Source organism: Nycticebus coucang, chromosome 18 (assembly GCF_027406575.1).
Source record: "Nycticebus coucang isolate mNycCou1 chromosome 18, mNycCou1.pri, whole genome shotgun sequence".
In the NCBI taxonomy this organism is placed as follows: domain Eukaryota; kingdom Metazoa; phylum Chordata; class Mammalia; order Primates; family Lorisidae; genus Nycticebus; species Nycticebus coucang.
In genome coordinates this window covers 75,114,043-75,128,759 of record NC_069797.1, presented here as the reverse complement: position 1 = coordinate 75,128,759, position 14,717 = coordinate 75,114,043, and positions in this window count along the sequence as shown.

The following is a 14,717-nucleotide window of genomic DNA, read 5'->3' as shown; positions in this document are numbered from 1 at the left end:
AGCCCCGTTTGTCTGAGTGCTGTAGTGACAGAGCCACCTTGACCTTGTAGACCTGAGTGTTGAACACTGGAGGGCTAAGTGCCCAGCCCTGCTGCTCCAGCCACATGTGGTAGATCAGCCCTTGAGTGCTTGAGAAGAAAGCCTGCTCTCATCAGCTGAAACTGCCAACACCTGCCCTGAACCCCTCATCCCTCTTCCCAAGCCCTGTGTCCTGCCCCTCACAGCCTGTTGGGCCGGACATGCCCAACCCCCACCCAACAATGGAGGCAACAGCAGCATCAACTCCCTGAGAAGGGACCAGGAGGTCACCACCCTGGGGTGGGCTGCAGGAGAAGCAGGAAACAGCCTCGGCCCCTTGGGAGGGCTATGGGCTGCCTGGGAAGGCTCAGCTAATATGCAGGAAAAGACGTGTCTCTCAGACCATGAACTCCTTGGATGCTGGCTGAGTCTTCATCTCCTGGGCCTGGCACAGTGCAGGTACTCAATAGAAGTCCAGAGAGTAAGTAAATACTACTTTTAGAAAGCAAGACAAGTACACAGCACGAGCTGTGTGAACTGAAACAAGGTGCAGAGTGGAGGAGATGGTGTGGGCCAGGCCTGCTCAGGAGGCAGCACTGTAAGACAAGTCACACGCTCAAACTCAGCCTCTCAGTGCTGTGTGACCTTGGGCAAGTCACTCAGCCTTTCTGAGCTGCAGACACCTCTAATGTGAAATAGAGACGAGCATGAAGCCTGCCTTGCAAGGAGGAAGAGGAGGATGTCTGCCACCATGCTTAGCACAATGCTAGCTAGGGAGAGGGGAGATGGTCAGGACAGTGACCGTCAGGCCGCAGGGGTAAAAGGGTGGAAGGCAAAGGAAAAGGGAGGTAGAAGCCACCCAGGCCCCTGGTGAGCTCAGGCAGAGTGGGGGCCAGAGCAGTATGGGGGGCCACGGACCAATAAGGCCTCAGGGCTGATGGGAGGAGGGGGCATCTGAGGTCAGGAGTGGGGGCCAGTGTGGAAAGAAAGGTCCCCACCCCACCTCGCTGCAGTTGGCTGGAGAGTGATGGAGGAGCTTCTGAATTGGTCAGAGTTCTTCCAGAATGTCTCCCTTCGGGAAGGTTCTCCCTGCTCTTCACCGGCTAGGCAGAGAATATTGGCCATTAGTGGATCACCCCAGACCCGGGCCAGGGCTGCTGCGTGGAGCCGCGCAAACAAGATCCCACCGGAGGCCGGCTAGGCAGGGCCCGTGTTCTGGGTGGGCTGCCGCTGGCTGCGGGGGGGCCAGCGGGTAGTGAGCACCGCCTAGGCTTGGGTTTTGTTCTCTACACTCCGAGGTAGTAGTGTCGCCCAAGAGCTGAACAACTGGGTCAGCTCCCCTGGCGGGCCCGGGCTGTGAGCGCCCTCCGGGGTGCGCGGAGGCTGCGGCTCTCCCGGATAAAGTGATCCCCGAGGCGCGGCCCTACGGCGCCCCCTGCTGGCCATGGGTGGGCCCTAGCCCAGGGAAGCCGCGGCTGGAAACCTTCCTCCAGAGGAAGCGGCTCCCCCTTCACCTGAGGGAGGTGCTGCCACGTGGGCCCCTGAGGATGGGGGAGCTGAAGCAACCACTGACTCTTCCTCCCCAAAGGAGGCCTCTGTGAAGCCCTGTACATGCTTAGGAAAATAACCTCCCATAGTTTGAACCAAATTATTAATAGAAAAAATTGCATTTTGGGAGGTTGATGCAGGAAGATCGCTTCAGGCTAGGAGTTGGAGACCAGCCTGGACAACAAAGCAAGACCCCTATCTCTAAACAAAAATGAGCACAGTGGCTCATGCCTGTAATCTTAGCACTCAGGGAGGTTGAGGTGGGTGGATTGCTTAAACTCAGGAGTTTGAGATCAGCCTGAGCAAGAGTGAGACCCTGTCTCTATGAAAGTAGAAAAACCAGCTGGCTGTGCGGGCACAGGCCTGTAGTCCCAGCTACCTGGGAGGCTGAGGCAAGAGGTTTGCTCAAGCCCAAAAGTTTGAGGTTGCTGTGATATATGATGGTGCAATGGCACTCTACTCCAGGGCACAGAGTGAGACTCTGTCTAAAAAAATTAATTAATTAATTAAAAATAAATTAAGGGCGGCGCCTGTGGCTCAAGGAGTAGGGCGCCGGTCCCATATGCCGGAGGTGGAGGGTTCAAACCCAGCTCCGGCCAAAAAAATAAATAAATAAATAAAATAAATTAAAAACATTTAAAAAAATTGGCAAGGTGTGTTAACCCATACCTATAGTCCCAGCAACGTGGGAGGCCGAGGCAGTAGGATCACTCAAGCACTGGAGTTCAAGATTGCAGTGAGCTATAGTGATACCACTGCACTGCAATCCATGTGACAGAGGGAGACCTTGGTGGGGACACACCAGCCAGGCATAGTCATTAACACAACACAGAACAACAAAGCCTGCCTGCCTTTGTTTACAATTTGGAGTTTTTCTTCATTATGGTTGTTTTTGTTTTAATATTGATTTTTAAAAAATATTTTATTTAGGGTGGTGCCTGTGGCTCAGTGGGTAGGGTGCCGGCTCTATATACCGAGGGTGGCGGGTTCGAACCCGGCCTCCGCCAAACTGCAACAACCACAAAAAAATAGCCAGGCGTTGTGGTGGGCACCTGTAGTCCCAGCTACTCAGGAAGCCAAGGCAAGGAAATTGCTTAAGCCCAAGAGTTGGAGGTTGCTATGAGCTGTGACGCCACGGCCCTCTATCGAGGGCGATAAAGTGAGATTCTGTCTCTAAAAAAATATTTTTTTAATTTAAATATTATTGCTCTTAATTACTATCCCCTTAAATTTGGGGCCCCAGGCAAGTGTCTCACCCTTTTCTAGGCTCTGTATTAGTTTATCCTGTGTGAGGGACCCCAGCTGAAAAACACTTATTTTAGCTCTCAAGAAAGTCCCTCCACAGACCCACAGGGTGACAGGGTTTGCTGTTTTTCACTGAACACCTTGGGTAAAAAGAATTTAACACAGCAAGGTTTGGGTTCAGGCCTGGCAGACCCTTAGGGCTGGTGACACTGACCCAGATGCTCTTGGTGGTGCAAAACAGAGGCCCATTTGGGTGCCCAAGGTGAGGGGCTGTGCAGGGAGAATATGCTTGGGAATGAGGGAGGTGAGTTCTGAGATCAGGAACTGCACTGCCCAGCTGCTCTGGGAGGAGACACCATTGCAGCTGCCCAGGAGCTGGGAACAGAGAAGACAGTTCCAGGCCCTGTAATTTCCTGATCCCCCAATAATTTCCTGAAGTCCTTAGGACTCCCCTCCCCTTAGGGGGCTTCTCAGCCTTCTCTTCCTCCCACTACTGAGTAACCAGCTCTCATCAGCAGAAAATGCTGTCTGATCCAGCTGTTTTTAGCTTCTGTGAGTTCACAAAGCTCTCATTCCAGGTCACCCTGTGAGCCATTAGCTGCCCTGGGTGAGGGGCCCACCAGTGGTCTGATCTGCTCTGGCCATGTGGTACACAAGAGGCTACTGCCACTGTCCCAGCTTCAAGGGTCAGTTCAGCATTTCCTGGCGCAGGATAGAAGCACCATCCCCAGATGCCTTCCTGTCAGTTTGAACTTCTCGCTTGTGGGTTCTCTCTGAACAACACCCCACCCCCCAGACCCCCAGCAACCAGGAGACAAGTCCAGTTGGCCCGTTCCATGCACATCTGGGTCCACCACATCTGCACCCCAGTGCAGCCTCCTGCACCCTCCAGAACTCCACCATGCAGCTGCCAGCTCTGCGTCTGGCACTGTTCCTGTTCAGGAATCTCCAGTGGCTCCAGGTCACCTCACAAGGACAGTCTGAGCTCCTTGGCCCCACAATCTGGCACCGACACTCTTCCCTGATCTTACCTGGCAGATGGGAACTACTATCACCCTCCATCGTGAACCTGGTTTTCTCCAGCTTCAGGTCTTTGCTCACCCACCTCTCCCCCCCAGCACCTCCACGGACTGAAATGGTGCCACTTCCTCAAGGAGCCTTGAGCTGCTCTGTGCCTCTCCTTGCTGGACCCTTCCTTAATGCCCGTGATGGGCAAGCCCCCTCCGTGGTATGCTGTAAGCACCTCCCCATGGAAGCACCATGTCCACACCCATGAGCACAACCCACTGTCCTCCTTTGGAGAGGATTGAGAGGAGGAGAAACATGACCTGACTTAATCTTTAGAAAAGTATCACTTGGTGGCTGTGTGTGTGCTCATTGCAGGAGGGCGGAGACATGGGGGCCTGCTGGATGGCTCTGTCAATCCAGGGGCGTGAAGATGGAGGCCTGGGCTGGGGCGAGCAGTGGAGATGGCAAGAGGCGATGGATTTAAGATCTAATTTCAAAGCTGGTCAACACAATATTCTTTTTTTTTTTTTTTTTTTTTTTTTTTTTGTAGAGACAGAGTCCCACTTTATGGCCCTCGGTAGAGTGCCGTGGCCTCACGCAGCTCACAGCAACCTCCAACTCCTGGGCTTAAGCGATTCTCTTGCCTCAGCCTCCCGAGCAGCTGGGACTACAGGCACCCGCCACAACGCCCGGCTATTTTTTGGTTGCAGTTTGGCCGGGGCCGGGTTTGAACCCGCCACCCTCGGTATATGGGGCCGGCGCCCCACCGACTGAGCCACAGGCGCCGCCCAACACAATATTCTTTATTTATTATTATTAATGTATTAATTTATTTTTAGTCATGAGGTCTTGCTGTGTTGCTCAGGCTAGTCTCAAACTCCTGGGATCAAGCAGTCCTCCCACCTCAACCTCTCAAAGGGCTGAGACTATAGGCATGAGCCATGGCTCCCAATTTAACAAGATTTACTGGGGGTCAGGATGTGGTGAGTGAAGGAGGGGAGGGTGTGGGCAGCAATTCTGTTTCCTCCACACTGAACATGAGTATTCAGGAGGCGGTGGGACATGCAAGCCTGGAGCAGGATGGAGATGTCAGGGCTGAGTGTGGATCTGGACTAGAGTGAACACGCCGAGGAGAGAATGAGGGAAGAGAAGAGGGGTGAGGTCAGGTCCTGCAGCCCTTGGCCTTGCAACCTGAGCAGAGAAAAGTGGCTTTACTATGGAAGGTGCAGGCGCTCTAGAGGAGGGTGTGTGATTACTGGGACGAGCCCCCTGAACTGGGAGCAGGGAAGGCAGCCCCTGTGCCTTTCTGGGGAGCAGCAAGTTCCTTGGGGGCTAGAGCATCCTGAATAACTGAGCCTCACAAAGTGGGTGGGTAGACTGTCAAGTGGACGGGACTATACGCCCACTGCCCAGTGCCATCCGGCCACAGTTGGGTGTGTCTGTCTGAGTCATCCACCTCCTTGTTAAACCTCAACATGACATTTTACATTCTTCTGTGGGAAGATAGACTCAAATCCCAACCAGAAGCCTGAGGAACCCGTGGTCCCAGCTCTGGCTCCCTAAGATATTTTGTGCAGTAGGGGAAAGGGGTGCAGGTGGGGGGAAGGAGAGGCAGAGGGTCAGGTGGAGGTGGCAGAGCAGTGAGTCCTTGACCTTGTTTAAGTCCAAAGACAGAATGTGCAATACTGTTCATTGTTAAAAACAATAATAACAATCTGTTATGTGAAAACGATTTTTTTCATTAGCTATATTTCAGAAAAAAATACATCCCCTTCCCCCATTCTTCAGGATATCTTTTGCACCCATTAAAAATTGTATGATGGGGCAGCGCCTGTGGCTCAAGGAGTAGGACACCAGGCCCCATATACCAGGGTGGTGGGTTCAAACCCAGCCCTAGCCAGAAACTGCAAAAAGATAAGAATAGTCTTTGGGCAGCGCCTGTGGCTCAACGGAGTAGGGCGCCGGCCCCATATGCCGGAGGTGGCAGGTTCAAACCCAGCCCCGGCCAATAACTGCAAACAAAAAAAAAAAAAATTGTATGATGGTTACAGGTTTTATACAGAGTTTTTCAAATAGCATTCACAGGGATTTTGTGTGTGTTACATGACAGTAAGTACATGATAGTGCAGGAAACCTGGAGGGAGGAGAGTCAGCAGGGAGGTGTCCAGGAGGCAGTTGGAGGTTACAGCCTGAAGCACCACAGATGGCAGGTTACAGCCCGAAGCACCACAATAAAAATTACCTGTGATCCTTCCAGAGATAGTAGTCCCTGCTAGTGGTTTGGTGTGGACACTTGCTGCCTTTTCCCTGTGCACATGCATTACACACCATATGTAAACTACGTTTTCCATGAGGTCAGGACCTCATCATCCATATTGGTTTGAGTGAAGAAGCTTTTGGAGCCATGCCAGTGAACGAGTGCATTTGGTTCGTGTCACATGCAGACAATAACAGCACTTGACTCCATGGCAGTGCATGTGTTTCTGACAAATTCCCAAGGCTCGCCAACTGGTCCTCAGTTAAGCTTGAAGTAACCTGGAGAGGATGCCATCACCTCTCTCCGTCTGCAGCTTCCACTCTGCCCTCTGGTGCCGTGTTCTCTGCTCAACACCAGGGGTCCATTTTGCCATGTGAACCAGACGGTATGGGGGTCTAGGGGCCTCCTCCTCAAAACCCTCTACACCCAAGAAGAATGCAGAGGCTGGGCCTGGCCCACCAGCTGCTGATTTGGCCAGGTGATCTTTCCAGGTGATTTCTTTCCCTCCTCCTGCCCCAGGGCCTTTGCACTTGCCCTACATGGTCTTGTGGCCCCCCACCTTCCTTCACTCAAGTCTCTGCCCAAAGAGACTCTACTGGACCACCTCCCTCCCACAACAGCCCCACCCCTCTCTCTGCACCCTGGTTTATTTTTCCTCCTGGCTCTGACTGTGACCAGACCTTGTCCTTTTGTTCATCTGCCTCTCTCTTCCACACATCACTCCATGAGGGTAAGGACCTCATCTGTCAAAGCTCGACTAGGTGAGGCAAGAGAGGCACTGGCCTCGGGGACTGCCCCCAAACTCAGAGATCACGAGAAATAATACTTAATGTATATATATATATTTTTTTTTTTTTTTTGAGACAGAGCCTCAAGCTGTCACCCTGGGTAGAGTGCCATGGCATCACAGCTCATAGCAACCTCCAACTCCTGGGCTCAAGCAAGTCTCCTGCCTCTCCCTCCCAAGCAGCTGGAACTACAGGCGCCCACCACATGCCCGGCTATTTTTTGGTTGCAGCCGTTGTTGTTTGGTGGGCCCGGGCTGGATTCTAACCCACCAGCTTGGGTGTATATGACTGGCGCCTTAGCCACTTAAGCCACGGACGCTGAGCCTAATATGTTATTTTTTAAAGATCGAAATTAATGTCCCCAAATCCATGCTGAACAAAATGCCAAAAATTTCAATGAAGACAGTCCATTTTCCTGTCCCTCTATCCTCTGTCTACAGCAGCATTTTTCAACCTTTTTTATCTCACGGCACACTTGAACCTATAGTTAAATTTCCACAGCACACTTAAATTATGTTGATCCAAAAAAAGGTTAAGAAAATAATATTCTTTCTTATTGTGCTTTGAACTTCTTCCGAAAATGATTAATGTTCATTAAAAATTTTCACAACAGGGGCGGCGCCTGTGGTTCAGTCAGTAAGGCGCCGGCCCCATATACCGAGGGTGGCAGGTTCAAACCCGCCCCCGCCAAACTGCAACCAAAAAATAGCTGGGCATTGTGGCCGGCGCCTGTAGTCCCAGCTACTCGGGAGGCTGAGGCAAGAGACTCGCTTAAGCCCAGGAGTTGGAGGTTGCTGTGAGCTGTGTGAGGCCACGGCACTCTACCGAGGGCCATAAAGTGAGACTCTGTCTCTACAAAAAAAAATTTTTTTTCACAACGTAGCTAAGATCCTCTCGTGGCACATCATAGGAAATCACTGGCCTAGATTGTGGACATGTGGGAAAGGGGTGAAACGATTCAGACGAGCAGGGCAGGAGACTCGGGTGGAGTGGCTCATGGGGGCTGAGGGAGAAAGGGTCCTGCTCTGGAGGAACCCTGGCCTGGCTAGCAATTCCAGAAGGCAGAGGGGAAGAGCTCAGCCAGAGGCTCTGTGAACAGGGCAGGGTCCACAGGCAGTGACTTACAGTACAGGGCTCGCTGGCCAGGAAAGCCAGGGCGGGAAATGCTCAGTAGCTCAGCATGTGTCTCCTAGGCCTGTTGTAACAACTGACCACGTGCTGGGGCCTGGCAGCTGGTCACGCCTGTAATCCCAGCACTCTGGGAGACCGAGGCGGGTAGGTTGCTGGACCTCAGGAGTTAGAGACCAGCCTGAGCAAAAGCAAGATCCTATCTCTAAAAAAACATAGCCAGGAATTGCGATGGGCATCTATAATCCCAGCTACCTGGGAGTCTGGGGCAAAACGATTGCTTGAGCCCAAGAGTTTGAGGTTGCTGTGAGCTATGGCAACACTGCACTCTACCAAGGGTGACTAAGTGAGACTCTCTCAAAAAAAGGGGGGGAGGGGGACAGAAATGGATTCCCTCATAGCTCTGGAGGATGGAAACCTGAAATCCAGGTATCAACAGGACCGCACTCCCTCTGAAGGTTCTAGGAGAGGCTCATTCTGGCCTCTTCCAGCTTCTGGTGGTCCCAGGGGTCCCTGGGCATGGGCCTCGCTGCTCCAGCCTCTGCCTCTGTGGGTGCACAACCTTCTTTCTGTCGTAGCTCTCCCTGTGTTTCTCTTTTCAGGACATGTGTCTTTAGATCTAAGTTTCACCCTAAATCTAGGATGACCTCATCTTAAGACCCTCAGCTTAATTATACCCGCAAGGACCCTTTTCCAAACAAGGTCACAGTCACAGGCTACTGAGGGACACACCTTTTAGGGACCACTGCACAGCTCACTATGCTGCACCCGGAGGAGGGAGCACGGGAAGAGGCAGGGATGGGCGGTGGTGGTCGGAAGAGCCCCTTCCCTCCCTTCCTCCATCCCTCCAGGAGCCAGGTCCTGCGCATCCAGGCACCAGGGCAGACGGTAGGACGCTGAGGTGGAATAAGGCATAAGCAGACGTGGGCGGCAGGAAGGGGGTCTTGGGAGGCCTCATTCATCTTCCTCCTCCACCCTCAGACACATCTGCCCCAGGAACCAGGTTACAGTTCCCACCGGGCTCAGTAAGGACTTACTCATGGCCGTGCGGTAAAAGGAGACCCAGGCTGACCTGAAAGTCCCCACCATTAGAGAGAACACAGTGGAGAAGGAAGCCATCACCCCCAGACTCTCTTAGCCTCCCAGGTGGTCTCCGGCTCACAGGCCACCCTCTTACCAGCCAGCTTTGGCTTAGCAGCCCCTGGGCCCTGCTCAAACCACCAGATGGCCTCCAGTCTCCCACGGGGTCCAGCAGCCCCATGGCAACAGCAGTAGGCAGGAGACATCTTGAAGTTGACAAGGGCAGCCAGCCAGGCCTGGGACCAGGGAGGCGCTGGTCCCACCCAGCTCCTGGCCCTGAAGCGAGACCTGGGTCAGATGGTGAAGGGGCCCAGGTGTTGGTGGCAGCTCAGAGGAGTGGTGAGAACAGCCTCTGCAGGAGGGGAGGTTTGGGGGAGCCTTGGCAGAGAAATTTCCTGGGCAGAACCTCTTCCACTTCTCCTCGGAGACAAGGGAGCCCGATAGATAATGCTGAGGCAGTGGCAGTTTTAGACTGATCCCGAGAGACTCAGGTTCCAGTCTCCTGTGACTTGCTGTGCAACTGTGAGCCAGTCTCTCACCCTCTCTGTGAAGCCTGTGTTGCTACAATCTAAAATGAGGGGCCAGATGGCCGCTGGAGACCACTGGTTCTTTTTTTTTTTGCAAACTTTATTTTTATTTATTTATTTATTTTTTGAGACAGTCTCACTATGTTGTCCTTGGTAGAGTGCCGCGGTGTCACAGCTCATAGCAACCTCAAACTCTTGAGATTATGCGATTCTCTTGCCTCAGCCTCCCAAGTATCTGGGACTACAGGTGCCCACCACAACACCTGGCTATTTTTTTTAGAGGTGGGGTTTCGCTCTAACTCAGGCTGGTCTTGAACTTGTGAGCTCAGGCAATCCACCCACCTCGGCCTCCCAGAGTGCTAGAGTGCTAGGATTACAGGCATGAGCCACCATGCCTGGCCCGATTTCTTTCTTCCTTTTTTTTTTTTTTTTTTGTGAGACAGTCTCACTCTGTTACCCTGGGCAGAGTGCCATAGCATCCTCACAGCTCAGAATAACCTCAAACTCTTGGGCGATCCTCTTGCCTCAGTCTCCTGAGTAGCTGGGACTATAGGCACCTACCAGAACGGCCAGCTAGTTTTTCACAGCCAGCTAGTTTTTCTGTTTTTAGTAGAGAAGGGGCTCTCCCACTTGCTCAGTGCTGATCTCAAACTCCTGAGCTCAGTTGGGCTGCCCGCCTCAGAATCCCAGAGTGCTGGGATTACAGGCATGAGTCACGGTGCCCGGCACTCACCTGATGATTTTAACATATGTGACACTCCTCGCCTGAGTGTGTGATATGAAATGATGACGTTCTACGTTTATCACTCCCACCACACGCATAGCTGGTGTGGTAGGCAGCCTTTAAGGACCTCTAGCGATTCCCACCTCCTGGTATTTACACTTGTATTTGCTAGGACTGTCATGATGAAGTACAACAACTGGGTGACTCAAACAACAGAAATTCATTGTCTCACAGTTCTGGAGACCAGAAGTTCAAGATCAAGGTGTGGGCAGGGCCAGGCTGCCCCTGAAAGCACCAGGCAGGGGGCTGTCCAGGACTCCCTCCAAGCTCCGGGCAGTCCCCTGGCTACAGCAGCTGAGCCAGGTCTTCACACGGCCCTCTCCCCACATGTGTCTGCCTCTGTGTTCAATTTCCCCTTTTTACAGGGATGCCAGTCATATGGGGCAGGGCCCTACTCCAGGATGACCTCATCTTAACTAATTACATCTGCAACCGTCCTGTTTCCAAATAAAATCTCATCCTGAGGTTCTGGGGGTTAGAACTTCAACATAGGAATTTGGGGGGTACATGATTCAAGCCATAACAATGCCCTTACAATGCCCATCCTCTGGAGTGGGGATTGGACCTGGTGATTTTTTTTATTAAGTTAAATTTACTACCATAAAATTAATTACTGTATTTTCAGGTGCACAATTTAGTGGTGTGTAGTATATTTGCACGGCTGCCACCTCTATCTATGTCCAGAACATTTCCATCACCTCAAAGGGAAACCTCTGTGACCTCTGCCCAGCTCCTGACACTCACTAATTTGCTTTCTGTCTGTCTGGATTTATTTATTACAGATAGTTCACATAAATGGAATCATCCAATTTGTGGGCTTCTGGGCTCGCTTCTCTCACGTAGCATATGGACCTAATGACTTCATTGTAACAAATACAGTAGGACAGGGTGAAGTCTCAAAAACTGCCTTCTGGCCAAGGTGCTACCTGAGTTTGAGGGTCCAAAGCAAATGACAATGTGGGACCCTTTATTCTGCAAGCAGGAGGGGAAGTGTCCTCAAAGATACTAAAATATAGAGTGTTTTCCTTTCTTCCATCACCTCACATGACTTTGTCATGGTGTTTTTTATTTGTTACTTAATGTCATTTATCAACATTACTTTAAAATTTAAAAAAATTTCTTTTTTGAGACGCAGTCTCACTATGTTGCCCTCAGTAGAGGGCTGTGATGTCACAGCAACCCCAAACTCTTGGGTTCAAGTGATTCTCTTGCTTCAGCCTCCCAAGTAGCTGGGACTACAGGCACCCACCACAGTGCCCAGTTATTTTTAGAGATGGGGTCTTGCTCCGGCTCAGGCTGGTCTTCAACCTGTGTGAGCTCAGGCTCCACCCACCTTGGCTTCCCAGAGTACTAGAATTACGGGCATGAGCTACCGCACCCAGCCCCAAAATGTTAATTATTAGCATGAATTTTGCTGTTGGTCCTTATATTGTGGAATGTCAATTTTCACATGCAAATAGAAGAACATTTAACTCACATGCAGAATCAGCAAAATTATACAATTTGCATTTCATAGCTTATAAATGCATCTATCACAGAACACTACACGAAACCAACTCAACTGCTTTGGTTTCACTTTTCTTTGCGGGGGGTGGGGGTGGGGGTGGGTAAGGTCTTGCTCTGTCACCCCAGCTAGAGTGCAGTGGCATCATCTTGTTCACAGCAACCTCAAACTCCTGGGCTCAATGAACCTCACACTCAACCTCCCAAGTAGCTGGGACTACATGGCCTGCCACGATGCCCAACTGCTTTTGCTATTTTTTTGTAGAGATCATCCGCCTTGCTCTCCTGAAGTGCTGGGATCACAGATGTGAGCTGCCACGCCCGGTCTGTCTTATCAATACTTCTTGATTCTCCCAACACTCTGAAGACAGTGGCTTCCCCTTGTGCTCACCTTGAATCTCACTGGCCCCACACAGTGTGGGTACAGCAGACCCCTGTGCCCGTGGGCCCCCAAACATTTCCGGGAGAGGGTGGCGAGGCATGGGGGTGGGTGTGTAGTATATTTGCACTACACACTACCACGTATTGTGTACGTGACACCTGTCTCCTCCACTCTTGTGCACGCTCCATTGTCCCACTGGGCTTTGCCACAAAACACAAGCTCAAAGACAAAATTAGGAAGAATTTCAACACAGAAACACCAGAGCCTTAAGCCAGGCATGGAGAGCCTTCTGGACACAGGGACCAAGTTACTGTCCAAGGGACATACCCAGCAAGCCAGCCCAGTCTCTGGGGAACAAAAGCCTCAGTCCAACAGCCAGCGGGGAACTGAAGCCTGTCACCACATGAGTGAGCTGGAGCGAGGGGACTTTCCCCCAGAGGAGGCTTGAGATGACAGCAGCCTCAGCTGGCGCCTCCATTATATCTTGAGAGACCTTGACAAAGGGGCTCAGCTAAGCTACAGGGCCTATGAAATAATAAATGCATGTCATTTCAAGCAGCCAAGTGTCGGGATAATTTGCTTTGTGGCCATAAATGCCAAACATGGCTGGCATTTCTTCTGCAGAGTAGAGCTTTCCTTTCTCAACTAGGGCTCTTTGGCTACTTTGAAGTAAGGTTTTACTGACAAGGCAGGTGGAAAGCTCAATTCTCTCCTTTATTCATCAAGTTTCCAAAGAAGATATTGGTTTAATAAATGCCTTGATGGGATCCCAAGAGTTTCTTTGGATCTCTCCGGTTTGAGTTTCTCAGGAACATATGATTTTTCTTTCTTTTCTTTTCTTTTAGTTTAAGACAGAGTCTAGGGCGGCACCTGTGGCTCAGTGAGTAGAGCGCCGGCCCCATATACAGAGGGGGGCGGGTTCAAACCCAGCCCAGCCAAACTGCAACAAAAAAACAGCCGGGCGTTGTGGCAGGTGCCTGTAGTCCCAGCTACTCGGGGGGCTGAGGCAAGAGAACTACCTAAGCCCAAGAGCTGGCTGTGAGCTGTGAACCATGGCACTAACCAAGGGTGACAAAGTGAGACTCTATCTCTAAAAAAAAGACAGAATCTAACTCTGTCAACCTGGGTAGATTGCGTGGTAGCATACTTCATCACAACCTCAAACTCCTGGGTTCAAGCGATAATCCTGCCTCCGTCTCTCAAGCAGCTGAGACTACAGATGCCCAATTAGCCAGAGACCTGGCTAATTTTTCTATTTTAGTAGAGGTTGGGTCTCACTCTGCTAAGACTGGTCTTGAACTCCTGAGCTCAAGCAATCCACTTACCTCAGCCTCTCAGAGGGCTAGGGTTACAGGTGTGAGGCACTTTGCTCATAACTCAGGATTTTTCATAAACGTATTCTGGTCACCAACAATCCTTTTTTTTTCCTTTGATGTTCAAATTGTTACAACTTGGCCAGTGGGAGTCCCTTCCAGCTCATTTCTGAGTGCTTGTGACATGACCCCATTAATCTCTGAAAGCTTCCTTGCTCTCTGCTTCAAACGAGACGTCCCAGGCTCCCCATGCACCTGCCCTGTACCGGCCCTGAGCCAACTACTCCTCCGTGCCTGATATTCAGATGCTAAGACCTGGATGCCAGGATCCTTGCCATTTTAATTTGCATCTCTCTAATTACTAGTGAGGGTGGACATCTTCTATATTAATTGACCATTTTCCCTTATTCTTCTGTGAATTGTCTGTTCTTTACCTTTCTTCAATTTTCTGTGCGATTATTTTGAAAGTTTTACACAGCTTGGTGGGATCTCTTTCTTAGTTTCTAGACATCGATCCTTTGTCAGTTACATTCTCTGGAAATGCTTCCTCCCACTTGCTTGGCTTTTGAGGCACAGAAGTAGGCAGCATGTGAAATGGGTGGTATGTCTTTCTAGGGAGGCCTCAGCACCCCAAGGTTAGGTAACTTGCCTAACATCGCAAGATAGTGGTAAGCTGAGGCTACCTGAACATTTGTGTGCCACACTGCCCCCCAGGGGGCAAGGAAGATGCACCTAGTGGTCTGGGGTCTCAAGGATGAACCCAGCTGGCATGGGGGGTGGGTGTCAGGGCCTCTGGAATAACATTCAAAGTCTATTCCTGAAGGCCAATTGGAATGACTGAAACTTGGAGACTAGGATGACCCAGAGGAGGGTTGATGACGGGGAAGGGGTGAGAACAGTACCTGTGAGGAGCAGCCTGCTGGGAGGGAGGTGGGCATGGGGTCAAGGCCACCACGAGGGAGGGGACAGTACCAGGAAGAAACAGTGGAGAAATATCCCTGGACCCCAGGAGTGTGACCACATCAACCTCCTCCCCAGCCCCCCGGTGATACCAAATGCAGGAGCTTTTCCTTTGGGGAGCAGGAAGCTCCCAGGAGGCCTGCCCATGAGCAGCTGGGTACGGACACTGGTGGCCC